The sequence below is a fragment of the Lissotriton vulgaris genome, unplaced genomic scaffold (genome assembly GCF_964263255.1).
Source record: "Lissotriton vulgaris unplaced genomic scaffold, aLisVul1.2 SCAFFOLD_1673, whole genome shotgun sequence".
Lineage (NCBI taxonomy): Eukaryota > Metazoa > Chordata > Amphibia > Caudata > Salamandridae > Lissotriton > Lissotriton vulgaris.
The window spans coordinates 166057-180651 of record NW_028241535.1 but is presented as its reverse complement, the minus strand read 5'-3'; the positions used below and the strand labels follow the sequence as shown (position 1 = coordinate 180651).

Genomic DNA, 14595 nt, shown 5'->3' with positions numbered 1-14595 from the left:
TTCCTCACTCCTGGCCTTCCAACCAGTTTGGATAGATAGACTGATAAGAAAGCATTTCTTACTCCTAAAGTTTCAGCCGTCTCAAGTGTATGAGTGTTTACATTTGTCTGCCCCACAGAGACAGATCACTTCTAATAAGTGAGTTCTCTATCTGTCACTGATTGCGGACATACTCACTAGAGCTTTCAGTATGGTCATAAATGTGAATACTCTCATGTTCTCAAATCAAAATGGAGTTTTTCCTACTTTCAAGAAAAGTGTCTTAAGCATGCTCTTCGATTTGTGCACGCATGTAGACATTCAAATGCAACTGCATTTCCATACAGAGTCTCAAAATCATAGATATCTTCATACCGCAGTAAGAATACATGTTGCGATTTACAAACTGCAGGCAGACTGGCCTTGTAGCTCAGTGGTAGAGCACTGGTCTTGTAAACCAGGGGTCATGAGTTCAAGCCTCATCAGGGCCTTTTTATATGTGTGTTTCTGTATGTTGTTTTTAAGTCATTCTTTCTAGGAGTCACACCTTGTCTTAAGTTTGCTTATTGACAAGCTTCCCTTTCCATCTTTCATCTTATCAAGAAGACTTCATGAAAACCATTGAACCATAAACTATTGCCTCACCCCTTCCGATCGCCTGACGAACGCCTGACAAACGCCATTCTCACCCCGCCGGGCAAGCCCCGCCGGGCAAAGCCAAATAAGCCATGCATATTTAAAGTTCCTTTGAAAGGCAGAGCGAGGACTAGGACGTCTGTTCCGACTGAGTCTGCATCCACAGAAAGGATGAAATAAGGCTCTAGACATTTCACCAAGGAGATATGAACTTCATCCCCCTTAAAATACTTTTTCTCCCAGATACCCCGGCTCTTAGTCAAATGAGGTTAATCTTCAAAACCCCACCCCCACTAACCATAAATATTCACCTCTCCTGCTGTCCATTCAATTGATACAAGGTATCTTGTACATGGAGAGAATGTGAGAAAAAGCAGAATTGCTTCATAGATTTGGTGACCTTGGATGGGTGGGCTGGATAAAGAAGTGAACTTGGTTTCCGGAAAGGGAGTATCATGATGGGAATGAGGAAAAGAGAACATGGACCACATTCACAGGTTAGAGAAATAAATGTAATAGGTTGAATGGTTTTGAAAAGCTAGCTTTGAGCAGGAATTGTTTTTTAAAATTGCAAAGAACTAAAAAAGTCAATGTGGGATTGGAGGCACAATCTGAGCAGAAAGCACCATAAGCTGCTATGGTGCAACTCTTATGTTGACTAGAAACTTTAATATGATGATGCTCTTCTTTTGATATTTCTTTGAGCTAAATTTTATTGTATGTAGCTGACACAGCACTGTTTGCAGCTCCTCAGTTTATGGTTATCCCGTGACAACAATGTATTCATCATATTTATTATTCTACAAAAGTATTTTTAAATGCACTGATGTGGTGTTTGCATGCTATGCAAGATGGTACATCATTGAATGTTTATAAGGAGCATCGCATAGGATATGTGATATTTGGCACCTGGAGGAGTCGGACACGCAGATCCTGAAAAGAAGTTAAGACTCTCTAGCAAGAGCCGTCTTTATTCTGAGTCTAATCTTTACTTTTAGTGAAATGGTTTATGAAAACCAATCAACTGCTCCAGGTGAGGCTCGAACTCACAACCTCGGCATGGCTCAGTGCAAGTACTGCTGTATAAGTACCGCGCGCTAACCGATTGCGCCACTGGAGCTCACTGTTTTCATTTCTCCCCATTTGAGCCATCTAGTGCTAACCAAGTAGATACTGCACTGCTCCATTATTCACTGTGCAAGATCGACTCACATGCTAGCATGTTATCATGACTATTAAAAATACAGTCCAAATGGAATAGATTTGATAATTCTGCTATATCGTGTGCTCTGTCTATTGAACATCCCATACATTTGCCGTTCTGACACAGTCTAGGATAAACTTATGCTTATTTTTAATTAGCACATAGTTAAAATTTCACCAAAAATGAAATATAGGCCCTTAAGGCAGACGAGGTGGCCGAGTGGTTAAGGCGATGGACTGCTAATCCATTGTGCTCTGCACGCGTGGGTTCGAATCCCACCTTCGTCGGAAAGCCATCAGACACTCTTTTGAAGGTGAGCATGTCTCGTAGTACAATTACACTCTCTTTCAAGACACTGCCATAATCCACTAGAAGGGCCCAACTGACTATTCCATTATGGCATTTATGTCAAATAAAGGGAAGTATTTTGTGCTTAATTGAAATTAGATCTTTCATGAAGTGTCCAGAGGATTGCCTATTCCTCACTCCTGGCCTTCCAACCAGTTTGGATAGATAGACTGATAAGAAAGCATTTCTTACTCCTAAAGTTTCAGCCGTCTCAAGTGTATGAGTGTTTACATTTGTCTGCCCCACAGAGACAGATCACTTCTAATAAGTGAGTTCTCTATCTGTCACTGATTGCGGACATACTCACTAGAGCTTTCAGTATGGTCATAAATGTGAATACTCTTATGTTCTCAAATCAAAATGGAGTTTTTCCTACTTTCAAGAAAAGTGTCTTAAGCATGCTCTTCGATTTGTGCACGCATGTAGACATTCAAATGCAACTGCATTTCCATACAGAGTCTCAAAATCATAGATATCTTCATACCGCAGTAAGAATACATGTTGCGATTTACAAACTGCAGGCAGACCATCCTTGTAGCTCAGTGGCAGAGCACTGGTCTTGTAAACCAGGGGTCATGAGTTCAAGCCTCATCAGGGCCTTTTTATATGTGTGTTTCTGTATGTTGTTTTCAAGTCATTCTTTCTAGGAGTCACACCTTGTCTTAAGTTTGCTTATTGACAAGCTTCCCTTTCCATCTTTCATCTTATCAAGAAGACTTCATGAAAACCATTGAACCATAAACTATTGCCTCACCCCTTCCGATCGCCTGACGAACGCCTGACAAACGCCATTCTCACCCCGCCGGGCAAGCCCCAAACCCATTCTCACCCCGCCGGGCAAGCCCTGCCGGGCAAAGCCAAATAAGCCATGCATATTTAAAGTTCCTTTGAAAGGCAGAGCGAGGACTAGGACGTCTGTTCCGACTGAGTCTGCATCCACAGAAAGGATGAAATAAGGCTCTAGAAATTTCACCAAGGAGATATGAACGTCATCCCCCTTAAAATACTTTTTCTCCCAGATACCCCGGCTCTTAGTCAAATGAGGTTAATCTTCAAAACCCCACCCCCACTAACCATAAATATTCACCTCTCCTGCTGTCCATTCAATTGATACAAGGTATCTTGTACATGGAGAGAATGTGAGAAAAAGCAGAATTGCTTCATAGATTTGGTGACCTTGGATGGGTGGGCTGGATAAAGAAGTGAACTTGGTTTCTGGAAAGGGAGTATCATGATGGGAATGAGGAAAAGAGAACATGGACCACATTCACAGGTTAGAGAAATAAATGTAATAGGTTGAATGGTTTTGAAAAGCTAGCTTTGAGCAGGAATTGTTTTTTAAAATTGCAAAGAACTAAAAAAGTCAATGTGGGATTGGAGGCACAATCTGAGCAGAAAGCACCATAAGCTGCTATGGTGCAACTCTTATGTTGACTAGAAACTTTAATATGATGATGCTCTTCTTTTGATATTTCTTTGAGTTAAATTTTATTGTATGTAGCTGACACAGCACTGTTTGCAGCTCCTCAGTTTATGGTTATCCCGTGACAACAATGTATTCATCATATTTATTATTCTACAAAAGTATTTTTAAATGCACTGATGTGGTGTTTGCATGCTATGCAAGATGGTACATCATTGAATGTTTATAAGGAGCATCGCATAGGATATGTGATATTTGGCACCTGGAGGAGTCGGACACGCAGATCCTGAAAAGAAGTTAAGACTCTCTAGCAAGAGCCGTCTTTATTCTGAGTCTAATCTTTACTTTTAGTGAAATGGTTTATGAAAACCAATCAACTGCTCCAGGTGAGGCTCGAACTCACAACCTCGGCATGGCTCAGTGCAAGTACTGCTGTATAAGTACCGCGCGCTAACCGATTGCGCCACTGGAGCTCACTGTTTTCACTTCTCCCCATTTGAGCCATCTAGTGCTAACCAAGTAGATACTGCACTGCTCCATTATTCACTGTGCAAGATCGACTCACATGCTAGCATGTTATCATGACCAATAAAAATACAGTCCAAATGGAATAGATTTGATAATTCTGCTATATCGTGTGCTCTGTCTATTGAACACCCCATACATTTGCCGTTCTGACACAGTCTAGGATAAACTTATGCTTATTTTTAATTAGCACATAGTTAAAATTTCACCAAAAATGAAATATAGGCCCCTAAGGCAGACGAGGTGGCCGAGTGGTTAAGGCGATGGACTGCTAATCCATTGTGCTCTGCACGCGTGGGTTCGAATCCCACCTTCGTCGGAAAGCCATCAGACACTCTTTTGAAGGTGAGCATGTCTCGTAGTACAATTACACTCTCTTTCAAGACACTGCCATAATCCACTAGAAGGGCCCAACTGACTATTCCATTATGGCATTTATGTCAAATAAAGGGAAGTATTTTGTGCTTAATTGAAATTAGATCTTTCATGAAGTGTCCAGAGGATTGCCTATTCCTCACTCCTGGCCTTCCAACCAGTTTGGATAGATAGACTGATAAGAAAGCATTTCTTACTCCTAAAGTTTCAGCCGTCTCAAGTGTATGAGTGTTTACATTTGTCTGCCCCACAGAGACAGATCACTTCTAATAAGTGAGTTCTCTATCTGTCACTGATTGCGGACATACTCACTAGAGCTTTCAGTATGGTCATAAATGTGAATACTCTTATGTTCTCAAATCAAAATGGAGTTTTTCCTACTTTCAAGAAAAGTGTCTTAAGCATGCTCTTCGATTTGTGCACGCATGTAGACATTCAAATGCAACTGCATTTCCATACAGAGTCTCAAAATCATAGATATCTTCATACCGCAGTAAGAATACATGTTGCGATTTACAAACTGCAGGGAGACCGGCCTTGTAGCTCAGTGGCAGAGCACTGGTCGTGTAAACCAGGGGTCATGAGTTCAAGCCTCATCAGGGTCTTTTTATATGTGTGTTTCTGTATGTTGTTTTTAAGTCATTCTTTCTAGGAGTCACACCTTGTCTTAAGTTTGCTTATTGACAAGCTTCCCTTTCCATCTTTCATCTTATCAAGAAGACTTCATGAAAACCATTGAACCATAAACTATTGCCTCACCCCTTCCGATCGCCTGACGAACGCCTGACAAACGCCATTCTCACCCCGCCGGGCAAGCCCCGCCGGGCAAAGCCAAATAAGCCATGCATATTTAAAGTTCCTTTGAAAGGCAGAGCGAGGACTAGGACGTCTGTTCCGACTGAGTCTGCATCCACAGAAAGGATGAAATAAGGCTCTAGAAATTTCACCAAGGAGATATGAACTTCATCCCCCTTAAAAAACTTTTTCTCCCAGATACCCCGGCTCTTAGTCAAATGAGGTTAATCTTCAAAACCCCACCCCCACTAACCATAAATATTCACCTCTCCTGCTGTCCATTCAATTGATACAAGGTATCTTGTACATGGAGAGAATGTGAGAAAAAGCAGAATTGCTTCATAGATTTGGTGACCTTGGATGGGTGGGCTGGATAAAGAAGTGAACTTGGTTTCTGGAAAGGGAGTATCATGATGGGAATGAGGAAAAGAGAACATGGACCACATTTACAGGTTAGAGAAATAAATGTATTAGGTTGAATGGTTTTGAAAAGCTAGCTTTGAGCAGGAATTGTTTTTTAAAATTGCAAAGAACTAAAAAAGTCAATGTGGGATTGGAGGCACAATCTGAGCAGAAAGCACCATAAGCTGCTATGGTGCAACTCTTATGTTGACTAGAAACTTTAATATGATGATGCTCTTCTTTTGATATTTCTTTGAGTTAAATTTTATTGTATGTAGCTGACACAGCACTGTTTGCAGCTCCTCAGTTTATGGTTATCCCGTGACAACAATGTATTCATCATATTTATTATTCTACAAAAGTATTTTTAAATGCACTGATGTGGTGTTTGCATGCTATGCAAGATGGTACATCATTGAATGTTTATAAGGAGCATCGCATAGGATATGTGATATTTGGCACCTGGAGGAGTCGGACACGCAGATCCTGAAAAGAAGTTAAGACTCTATAGCAAGAGCCGTCTTTATTCTGAGTCTAATCTTTACTTTTAGTGAAATGGTTTATGAAAACCAATCAACTGCTCCAGGTGAGGCTCGAACTCACAACCTCGGCATGGCTCAGTGCAAGTACTGCTGTATAAGTACCGCGCGCTAACCGATTGCGCCACTGGAGCTCACTGTTTTCATTTCTCCCCATTTGAGCCATCTAGTGCTAACCAAGTAGATACTGCACTGCTCCATTATTCACTGTGCAAGATCGACTCACATGCTAGCATGTTATCATGACTATTAAAAATACAGTCCAAATGGAATAGATTTGATAATTCTGCTATATCGTGTGCTCTGTCTATTGAACACCCCATACATTTGCCGTTCTGACACAGTCTAGGATAAACTTATGCTTATTTTTAATTAGCACATAGTTAGAATTTCACCAAAAATGAAATATAGGCTCCTAAGGCAGACGAGGTGGCCGAGTGGTTAAGGCGATGGACTGCTAATCCATTGTGCTCTGCATGCGTGGGTTCGAATCCCACCTTCGTCGGAAAGCCGTCAGACACTCTTTTGAAGGTGAGCATGTCTTGTAGTACAATTACACTCTCTTTCAAGACACTGCCATAATCCACTAGAAGGGCCCAACTGACTATTCCATTATGGCATTTATGTCAAATAAAGGGAAGTATTTTGTGCTTAATTGAAATTAGATCTTTCATGAAGTGTCCAGAGGATTGCCTATTCCTCACTCCTGGCCTTCCAACCAGTTTGGATAGATAGACTGATAAGAAAGCATTTCTTACTCCTAAAGTTTCAGCCGTCTCAAGTGTATGAGTGTTTACATTTGTCTGCCCCACAGAGACAGATCACTTCTAATAAGTGAGTTCTCTATCTGTCACTGATTGCGGACATACTCACTAGAGCTTTCAGTATGGTCATAAATGTGAATACTCTTATGTTCTCAAATCAAAATGGAGTTTTTCCTACTTTCAAGAAAAGTGTCTTAAGCATGCTCTTCGATTTGTGCACGCATGTAGACATTCAAATGCAACTGCATTTCCATACAGAGTCTCAAAATCATAGATATCTTCATACCGCAGTAAGAATACATGTTGCGATTTACAAACTGCAGGCAGACTGGCCTTGTAGCACAGTGGCAGAGCACTGGTCTTGTAAACCAGGGGTCATGAGTTCAAGCCTCATCAGGGCCTTTTTATATGTGTGTTTCTGTATGTTGTTTTCAAGTCATTCTTTCTAGGAGTCACACCTTGTCTTAAGTTTGCTTATTGACAAGCTTCCCTTTCCATCTTTCATCTTATCAAGAAGACTTCATGAAAACCATTGAACCATAAACTATTGCCTCACCCCTTCCGATCGCCTGACGAACGCCTGACAAACGCCATTCTCACCCCGCCGGGCAAGCCCTGCCGGGCAAAGCCAAATAAGCCATGCATATTTAAAGTTCCTTTGAAAGGCAGAGCGAGGACTAGGACGTCTGTTCCGACTGAGTCTGCATCCACAGAAAGGATGAAATAAGGCTCTAGAAATTTCACCAAGGAGATATGAACTTCATCCCCCTTAAAATACTTTTTCTCCCAGATACCCCGGCTCTTAGTCAAATGAGGTTAATCTTCAAAACCCCACCCCCACTAACCATAAATATTCACCTCTCCTGCTGTCCATTCAATTGATACAAGGTATCTTGTACATGGAGAGAATGTGAGAAAAAGCAGAATTGCTTCATAGATTTGGTGACCTTGGATGGGTGGGCTGGATAAAGAAGTGAACTTGGTTTCCGGAAAGGGAGTATCATGATGGGAATGAGGAAAAGAGAACATGGACCACATTCACAGGTTAGAGAAATAAATGTAATAGGTTGAATGGTTTTGAAAAGCTAGCTTTGAGCAGGAATTGTTTTTTAAAATTGCAAAGAACTAAAAAAGTCAATGTGGGATTGGAGGCACAATCTGAGCAGAAAGCACCATAAGCTGCTATGGTGCAACTCTTATGTTGACTAGAAACTTTAATATGATGATGCTCTTCTTTTGATATTTCTTTGAGTTAAATTTTATTGTATGTAGCTGACACAGCACTGTTTGCAGCTCCTCAGTTTATGGTTATCCCGTGACAACAATGTATTCATCATATTTATTATTCTACAAAAGTATTTTTAAATGCACTGATGTGGTGTTTGCATGCTATGCAAGATGGTACATCATTGAATGTTTATAAGGAGCATCGCATAGGATATGTGATATTTGGCACCTGGAGGAGTCGGACACGCAGATCCTGAAAAGAAGTTAAGACTCTATAGCAAGAGCCGTCTTTATTCTGAGTCTAATCTTTACTTTTAGTGAAATGGTTTATGAAAACCAATCAACTGCTCCAGGTGAGGCTCGAACTCACAACCTCGGCATGGCTCAGTGCAAGTACTGCTGTATAAGTACCGCGCGCTAACCGATTGCGCCACTGGAGCTCACTGTTTTCATTTCTCCCCATTTGAGCCATCTAGTGCTAACCAAGTAGATACTGCACTGCTCCATTATTCACTGTGCAAGATCGACTCACATGCTAGCATGTTATCATGACTATTAAAAATACAGTCCAAATGGAATAGATTTGATAATTCTGCTATATCGTGTGCTCTGTCTATTGAACACCCCATACATTTGCCGTTCTGACACAGTCTAGGATAAACTTATGCTTATTTTTAATTAGCACATAGTTAGAATTTCACCAAAAATGAAATATAGGCTCCTAAGGCAGACGAGGTGGCCGAGTGGTTAAGGCGATGGACTGCTAATCCATTGTGCTCTGCATGCGTTGGTTCGAATCCCACCTTCGTCGGAAAGCCATCTGACACTCTTTTGAAGGTGAGCATGTCTTGTAGTACAATTACACTCTCTTTCAAGACACTGCCATAATCCACTAGAAGGGCCCAACTGACTATTCCATTATGGCATTTATGTCAAATAAAGGGAAGTATTTTGTGCTTAATTGAAATTAGATCTTTCATGAAGTGTCCAGAGGATTGCCTATTCCTCACTCCTGGCCTTCCAACCAGTTTGGATAGATAGACTGATAAGAAAGCATTTCTTACTCCTAAAGTTTCAGCCGTCTCAAGTGTATGAGTGTTTACATTTGTCTGCCCCACAGAGACAGATCACTTCTAATAAGTGAGTTCTCTATCTGTCACTGATTGCGGACATACTCACTAGAGCTTTCAGTATGGTCATAAATGTGAATACTCTTATGTTCTCAAATCAAAATGGAGTTTTTCCTACTTTCAAGAAAAGTGTCTTAAGCATGCTCTTCGATTTGTGCACGCATGTAGACATTCAAATGCAACTGCATTTCCATACAGAGTCTCAAAATCATAGATATCTTCATACCGCAGTAAGAATACATGTTGCGATTTACAAACTGCAGGCAGACTGGCCTTGTAGCACAGTGGCAGAGCACTGGTCTTGTAAACCAGGGGTCATGAGTTCAAGCCTCATCAGGGCTTTTTTATATGTGTGTTTCTGTATGTTGTTTTCAAGTCATTCTTTCTAGGAGTCACACCTTGTCTTAAGTTTGCTTATTGACAAGCTTCCCTTTCCATCTTTCATCTTATCAAGAAGACTTCATGAAAACCATTGAACCATAAACTATTGCCTCACCCCTTCCGATCGCCTGACGAACGCCTGACAAACGCCATTCTCACCCCGCCGGGCAAGCCCTGCCGGGCAAAGCCAAATAAGCCATGCATATTTAAAGTTCCTTTGAAAGGCAGAGCGAGGACTAGGACGTCTGTTCCGACTGAGTCTGCATCCACAGAAAGGATGAAATAAGGCTCTAGAAATTTCACCAAGGAGATATGAACTTCATCCCCCTTAAAATACTTTTTCTCCCAGATACCCCGGCTCTTAGTCAAATGAGGTTAATCTTCAAAACCCCACCCCCACTAACCATAAATATTCACCTCTCCTGCTGTCCATTCAATTGATACAAGGTATCTTGTACATGGAGAGAATGTGAGAAAAAGCAGAATTGCTTCATAGATTTGGTGACCTTGGATGGGTGGGCTGGATAAAGAAGTGAACTTGGTTTCCGGAAAGGGAGTATCATGATGGGAATGAGGAAAAGAGAACATGGACCACATTCACAGGTTAGAGAAATAAATGTAATAGGTTGAATGGTTTTGAAAAGCTAGCTTTGAGCAGGAATTGTTTTTTAAAATTGCAAAGAACTAAAAAAGTCAATGTGGGATTGGAGGCACAATCTGAGCAGAAAGCACCATAAGCTGCTATGGTGCAACTCTTATGTTGACTAGAAACTTTAATATGATGATGCTCTTCTTTTGATATTTCTTTGAGTTAAATTTTATTGTATGTAGCTGACACAGCACTGTTTGCAGCTCCTCAGTTTATGGTTATCCCGTGACAACAATGTATTCATCATATTTATTATTCTACAAAAGTATTTTTAAATGCACTGATGTGGTGTTTGCATGCTATGCAAGATGGTACATCATTGAATGTTTATAAGGAGCATCGCATAGGATATGTGATATTTGGCACCTGGAGGAGTCGGACACGCAGATCCTGAAAAGAAGTTAAGACTCTCTAGCAAGAGCCGTCTTTATTCTGAGTCTAATCTTTACTTTTAGTGAAATGGTTTATGAAAACCAATCAACTGCTCCAGGTGAGGCTCGAACTCACAACCTCGGCATGGCTCAGTGCAAGTACTGCTGTATAAGTACCGCGCGCTAACCGATTGCGCCACTGGAGCTCACTGTTTTCATTTCTCCCCATTTGAGCCATCTAGTGCTAACCAAGTAGATACTGCACTGCTCCATTATTCACTGTGCAAGATCGACTCACATGCTAGCATGTTATCATGACAATTAAAAATACAGTCCAAATGGAATAGATTTGATAATTCTGCTATATCGTGTGCTCTGTCTATTGAACACCCCATACATTTGCCGTTCTGACACAGTCTAGGATAAACTTATGCTTATTTTTAATTAGCACATAGTTAGAATTTCACCAAAAATGAAATATAGGCCCCCAAGGCAGACGAGGTGGCCGAGTGGTTAAGGCGATGGACTGCTAATCCATTGTGCTCTGCACGCGTGGGTTCGAATCCCACCTTCGTCGGAAAGCCATCAGACACTCTTTTGAAGGTGAGCATGTCTCGTAGTACAATTACACTCTCTTTCAAGACACTGCCATAATCCACTAGAAGGGCCCAACTGACTATTCCATTATGGCATTTATGTCAAATAAAGGGAAGTATTTTGTGCTTAATTGAAATTAGATCTTTCATGAAGTGTCCAGAGGATTGCCTATTCCTCACTCCTGGCCTTCCAACCAGTTTGGATAGATAGACTGATAAGAAAGCATTTCTTACTCCTAAAGTTTCAGCCGTCTCAAGTGTATGAGTGTTTACATTTGTCTGCCCCACAGAGACAGATCACTTCTAATAAGTGAGTTCTCTATCTGTCACTGATTGCGGACATACTCACTAGAGCTTTCAGTTCAGTATGGTCATAAATGTGAATACTCTTATGTTCTCAAATCAAAATGGAGTTTTTCCTACTTTCAAGAAAAGTGTCTTAAGCATGCTCTTCGATTTGTGCACGCATGTAGACATTCAAATGCAACTGCATTTCCATACAGAGTCTCAAAATCATAGATATCTTCATACCGCAGTAAGAATACATGTTGCGATTTACAAACTGCAGGCAGACCGGCCTTGTAGCACAGTGGCAGAGCACTGGTCTTGTAAACCAGGGGTCATGAGTTCAAGCCTCATCAGGGCCTTTTTATATGTGTGTTTCTGTATGTTGTTTTCAAGTCATTCTTTCTAGGAGTCACACCTTGTCTTAAGTTTGCTTATTGACAAGCTTCCCTTTCCATCTTTCATCTTATCAAGAAGACTTCATGAAAACCATTGAACCATAAACTATTGCCTCACCCCTTCCGATCGCCTGACGAACGCCTGACAAACGCCATTCTCACCCCACCGGGCAAGCCCTGCCGGGCAAAGCCAAATAAGCCATGCATATTTAAAGTTCCTTTGAAAGGCAGAGCGAGGACTAGGACGTCTGTTCCGACTGAGTCTGCATCCACAGAAAGGATGAAATAAGGCTCCAGAAATTTCACCAAGGAGATATGAACTTCATCCCCCTTAAAATACTTTTTCTCCCAGATACCCCGGCTCTTAGTCAAATGAGATTAATCTTCAAACCCCCACCCCCACTAACCATAAATATTCACCTCTCCTGCTGTCCATTCAATTGATACAAGGTATCTTGTACATGGAGAGAATGTGAGAAAAAGCAGAATTGCTTCATAGATTTGGTGACCTTGGATGGGTGGGCTGGATAAAGAAGTGAACTTGGTTTCCGGAAAGGGAGTATCATGTGGGAATGAGGAAAAGAGAACATGGACCACATTCACAGGTTAGAGAAATAAATGTAATAGGTTGAATGGTTTTGAAAAGCTAGCTTTGAGCAGGAATTGTTTTTTAAAATTGCAAAGAACTAAAAAAGTCAATGTGGGATTAGAGGCACAATCTGAGCAGAAAGCACCATAAGCTGCTATGGTGCAACTCTTATGTTGACTAGAAACTTTAATATGATGATGCTCTTCTTTTGATATTTCTTTGAGTTAAATTTTATTGTATGTAGCTGACACAGCACTGTTTGCAGCTCCTCAGTTTATGGTTATCCCGTGACAACAATGTATTCATCATATTTATTATTCTACAAAAGTATTTTTAAATGCACTGATGTGGTGTTTGCATGCTATGCAAGATGGTACATCATTGAATGTTTATAAGGAGCATCGCATAGGATATGTGATATTTGGCACCTGGAGGAGTCGGACACGCAGATCCTGAAAAGAAGTTAAGACTCTCTAGCAAGAGCCGTCTTTATTCTGATTCTAATCTTTACTTTTAGTGAAATGGTTTATGAAAACCAATCAACTGCTCCAGGTGAGGCTCGAACTCACAACCTCGGCATGGCTCAGTGCAAGTACTGCTGTATAAGTACCGCGCGCTAACCGATTGCACCACTGGAGCTCACTGTTTTCATTCCTCCCCATTTGAGCCATCTAGTGCTAACCAAGTAGATACTGCACTGCTCCATTATTCACTGTGCAAGATCGACTCACATGCTAGCATGTTATCATGACTATTAAAAATACAGTCCAAATGGAATAGATTTGATAATTCTGCTATATCGTGTGCTCTGTCTATTGAACACCCCATACATTTGCCGTTCTGACACAGTCTAGGATAAACTTATGCTTATTTTTAATTAGCACATAGTTAGAATTTCACCAAAAATGAAATATAGGCTCCTAAGGCAGACGAGGTGGCCGATTGGTTAAGGCGATGGACTGCTAATCCATTGTGCTCTACACGCGTGGGATCGAATCCCACCTTCGTCGGAAAGACATCAGACACTCTTTTGAAGGTGAGCATGTCTCGTAGTACAATTACACTCTCTTTCAAGACACTGCCATAATCCACTAGAAGGGCCCAACTGACTATTCCATTATGGCATTTATGTCAAATAAAGGGAAGTATTTTGTGCTTAATTGAAATTAGATCTTTCATGAAGTGTCCAGAGGATTGCCTATTCCTCACTCCTGGCCTTCCAACCAGTTTGGATAGATAGACTGATAAGAAAGCATTTCTTACTCCTAAAGTTTCAGCCGTCTCAAGTGTATGAGTGTTTACATTTGTCTGCCCTACAGAGACAGATCACTTCTAATAAGTGAGTTCTCTATCTGTCACTGATTGCGGACATACTCACTAGAGCTTTCAGTATGGTCATAAATGTGAATACTCTTATGTTCTCAAATCAAAATGGAGTTTTTCCTACTTTCAAGAAAAGTGTCTTAAGCATGCTCTTCGATTTGTGCACGCATGTAGACATTCAAATGCAACTGCATTTCCATACAGAGTCTCAAAATCATAGATATCTTCATACCGCAGTAAGAATACATGTTGCGATTTACAAACTGCAGGCAGACCATCCTTGTAGCTCAGTGGCAGAGCACTGGTCTTGTAAACCAGGGGTCATGAGTTCAAGCCTCATCAGGGCCTTTTTATATGTGTGTTTCTGTATGTTGTTTTCAAGTCATTCTTTCTAGGAGTCACACCTTGTCTTAAGTTTGCTTATTGACAAGCTTCCCTTTCCATCTTTCATCTTATCAAGAAGACTTCATGAAAACCATTGAACCATAAACTATTGCCTCACCCCTTCCGATCGCCTGACGAACGCCTGACAAACGCCATTCTCACCCCGCCGGGCAAGCCCTGCCGGGCAAAGCCAAATAAGCCATGCATATTTAAAGTTCCTTTGAAAGGCAGAGCGAGGACTAGGACGTCTGTTCCGACTGAGTCTGCATCCA

The 14595-nt window shown here is 41.1% G+C and overlaps 19 non-coding genes across 19 annotated transcripts; 13 read left to right on the top strand and 6 right to left on the bottom strand.

Annotated features, from left to right (window-relative positions):
• The first annotated feature begins 398 nt into the window (after positions 1-398).
• On the top strand, positions 399-470 carry TRNAT-UGU (transfer RNA threonine (anticodon UGU)). The gene has a single exon. It is a non-coding gene; the product is annotated as a tRNA-Thr (tRNA).
• Positions 471-1640: 1170 nt separating this feature from the next.
• TRNAI-UAU (transfer RNA isoleucine (anticodon UAU)) lies at positions 1641-1735 on the bottom strand. The gene is made up of 2 exons: positions 1698-1735; positions 1641-1676 (listed from the first exon to the last, which is right to left on the bottom strand). It is a non-coding gene; the product is annotated as a tRNA-Ile (tRNA).
• A 289-nt stretch (positions 1736-2024) lies between these two features.
• On the top strand, positions 2025-2106 carry TRNAS-GCU (transfer RNA serine (anticodon GCU)). Its single transcript has one exon. It is a non-coding gene; the product is annotated as a tRNA-Ser (tRNA).
• A 589-nt stretch (positions 2107-2695) lies between these two features.
• TRNAT-UGU (transfer RNA threonine (anticodon UGU)) lies at positions 2696-2767 on the top strand. Its single transcript has one exon. It is a non-coding gene; the product is annotated as a tRNA-Thr (tRNA).
• Positions 2768-3968: 1201 nt separating this feature from the next.
• TRNAI-UAU (transfer RNA isoleucine (anticodon UAU)) lies at positions 3969-4063 on the bottom strand. The gene is made up of 2 exons: positions 4026-4063; positions 3969-4004 (listed from the first exon to the last, which is right to left on the bottom strand). It is a non-coding gene; the product is annotated as a tRNA-Ile (tRNA).
• A 289-nt stretch (positions 4064-4352) lies between these two features.
• Positions 4353-4434, top strand: TRNAS-GCU (transfer RNA serine (anticodon GCU)). Its single transcript has one exon. It is a non-coding gene; the product is annotated as a tRNA-Ser (tRNA).
• Positions 4435-5023: 589 nt separating this feature from the next.
• Positions 5024-5095, top strand: TRNAT-UGU (transfer RNA threonine (anticodon UGU)). The gene has a single exon. It is a non-coding gene; the product is annotated as a tRNA-Thr (tRNA).
• Positions 5096-6265: 1170 nt separating this feature from the next.
• On the bottom strand, positions 6266-6360 carry TRNAI-UAU (transfer RNA isoleucine (anticodon UAU)). The gene is made up of 2 exons: positions 6323-6360; positions 6266-6301 (listed from the first exon to the last, which is right to left on the bottom strand). It is a non-coding gene; the product is annotated as a tRNA-Ile (tRNA).
• Positions 6361-6649: 289 nt separating this feature from the next.
• On the top strand, positions 6650-6731 carry TRNAS-GCU (transfer RNA serine (anticodon GCU)). Its single transcript has one exon. It is a non-coding gene; the product is annotated as a tRNA-Ser (tRNA).
• Positions 6732-7320: 589 nt separating this feature from the next.
• TRNAT-UGU (transfer RNA threonine (anticodon UGU)) lies at positions 7321-7392 on the top strand. Its single transcript has one exon. It is a non-coding gene; the product is annotated as a tRNA-Thr (tRNA).
• Positions 7393-8562: 1170 nt separating this feature from the next.
• TRNAI-UAU (transfer RNA isoleucine (anticodon UAU)) lies at positions 8563-8657 on the bottom strand. The gene is made up of 2 exons: positions 8620-8657; positions 8563-8598 (listed from the first exon to the last, which is right to left on the bottom strand). It is a non-coding gene; the product is annotated as a tRNA-Ile (tRNA).
• Positions 8658-8946: 289 nt separating this feature from the next.
• TRNAS-GCU (transfer RNA serine (anticodon GCU)) lies at positions 8947-9028 on the top strand. The gene has a single exon. It is a non-coding gene; the product is annotated as a tRNA-Ser (tRNA).
• Positions 9029-9617: 589 nt separating this feature from the next.
• TRNAT-UGU (transfer RNA threonine (anticodon UGU)) lies at positions 9618-9689 on the top strand. Its single transcript has one exon. It is a non-coding gene; the product is annotated as a tRNA-Thr (tRNA).
• Positions 9690-10859: 1170 nt separating this feature from the next.
• Positions 10860-10954, bottom strand: TRNAI-UAU (transfer RNA isoleucine (anticodon UAU)). Its single transcript has 2 exons — positions 10917-10954; positions 10860-10895 (listed from the first exon to the last, which is right to left on the bottom strand). It is a non-coding gene; the product is annotated as a tRNA-Ile (tRNA).
• A 289-nt stretch (positions 10955-11243) lies between these two features.
• On the top strand, positions 11244-11325 carry TRNAS-GCU (transfer RNA serine (anticodon GCU)). The gene has a single exon. It is a non-coding gene; the product is annotated as a tRNA-Ser (tRNA).
• Positions 11326-11919: 594 nt separating this feature from the next.
• Positions 11920-11991, top strand: TRNAT-UGU (transfer RNA threonine (anticodon UGU)). Its single transcript has one exon. It is a non-coding gene; the product is annotated as a tRNA-Thr (tRNA).
• Positions 11992-13160: 1169 nt separating this feature from the next.
• TRNAI-UAU (transfer RNA isoleucine (anticodon UAU)) lies at positions 13161-13255 on the bottom strand. Its single transcript has 2 exons — positions 13218-13255; positions 13161-13196 (listed from the first exon to the last, which is right to left on the bottom strand). It is a non-coding gene; the product is annotated as a tRNA-Ile (tRNA).
• Positions 13256-13544: 289 nt separating this feature from the next.
• TRNAS-GCU (transfer RNA serine (anticodon GCU)) lies at positions 13545-13626 on the top strand. The gene has a single exon. It is a non-coding gene; the product is annotated as a tRNA-Ser (tRNA).
• A 589-nt stretch (positions 13627-14215) lies between these two features.
• On the top strand, positions 14216-14287 carry TRNAT-UGU (transfer RNA threonine (anticodon UGU)). Its single transcript has one exon. It is a non-coding gene; the product is annotated as a tRNA-Thr (tRNA).
• The last annotated feature ends 308 nt before the right edge of the window (positions 14288-14595 follow it).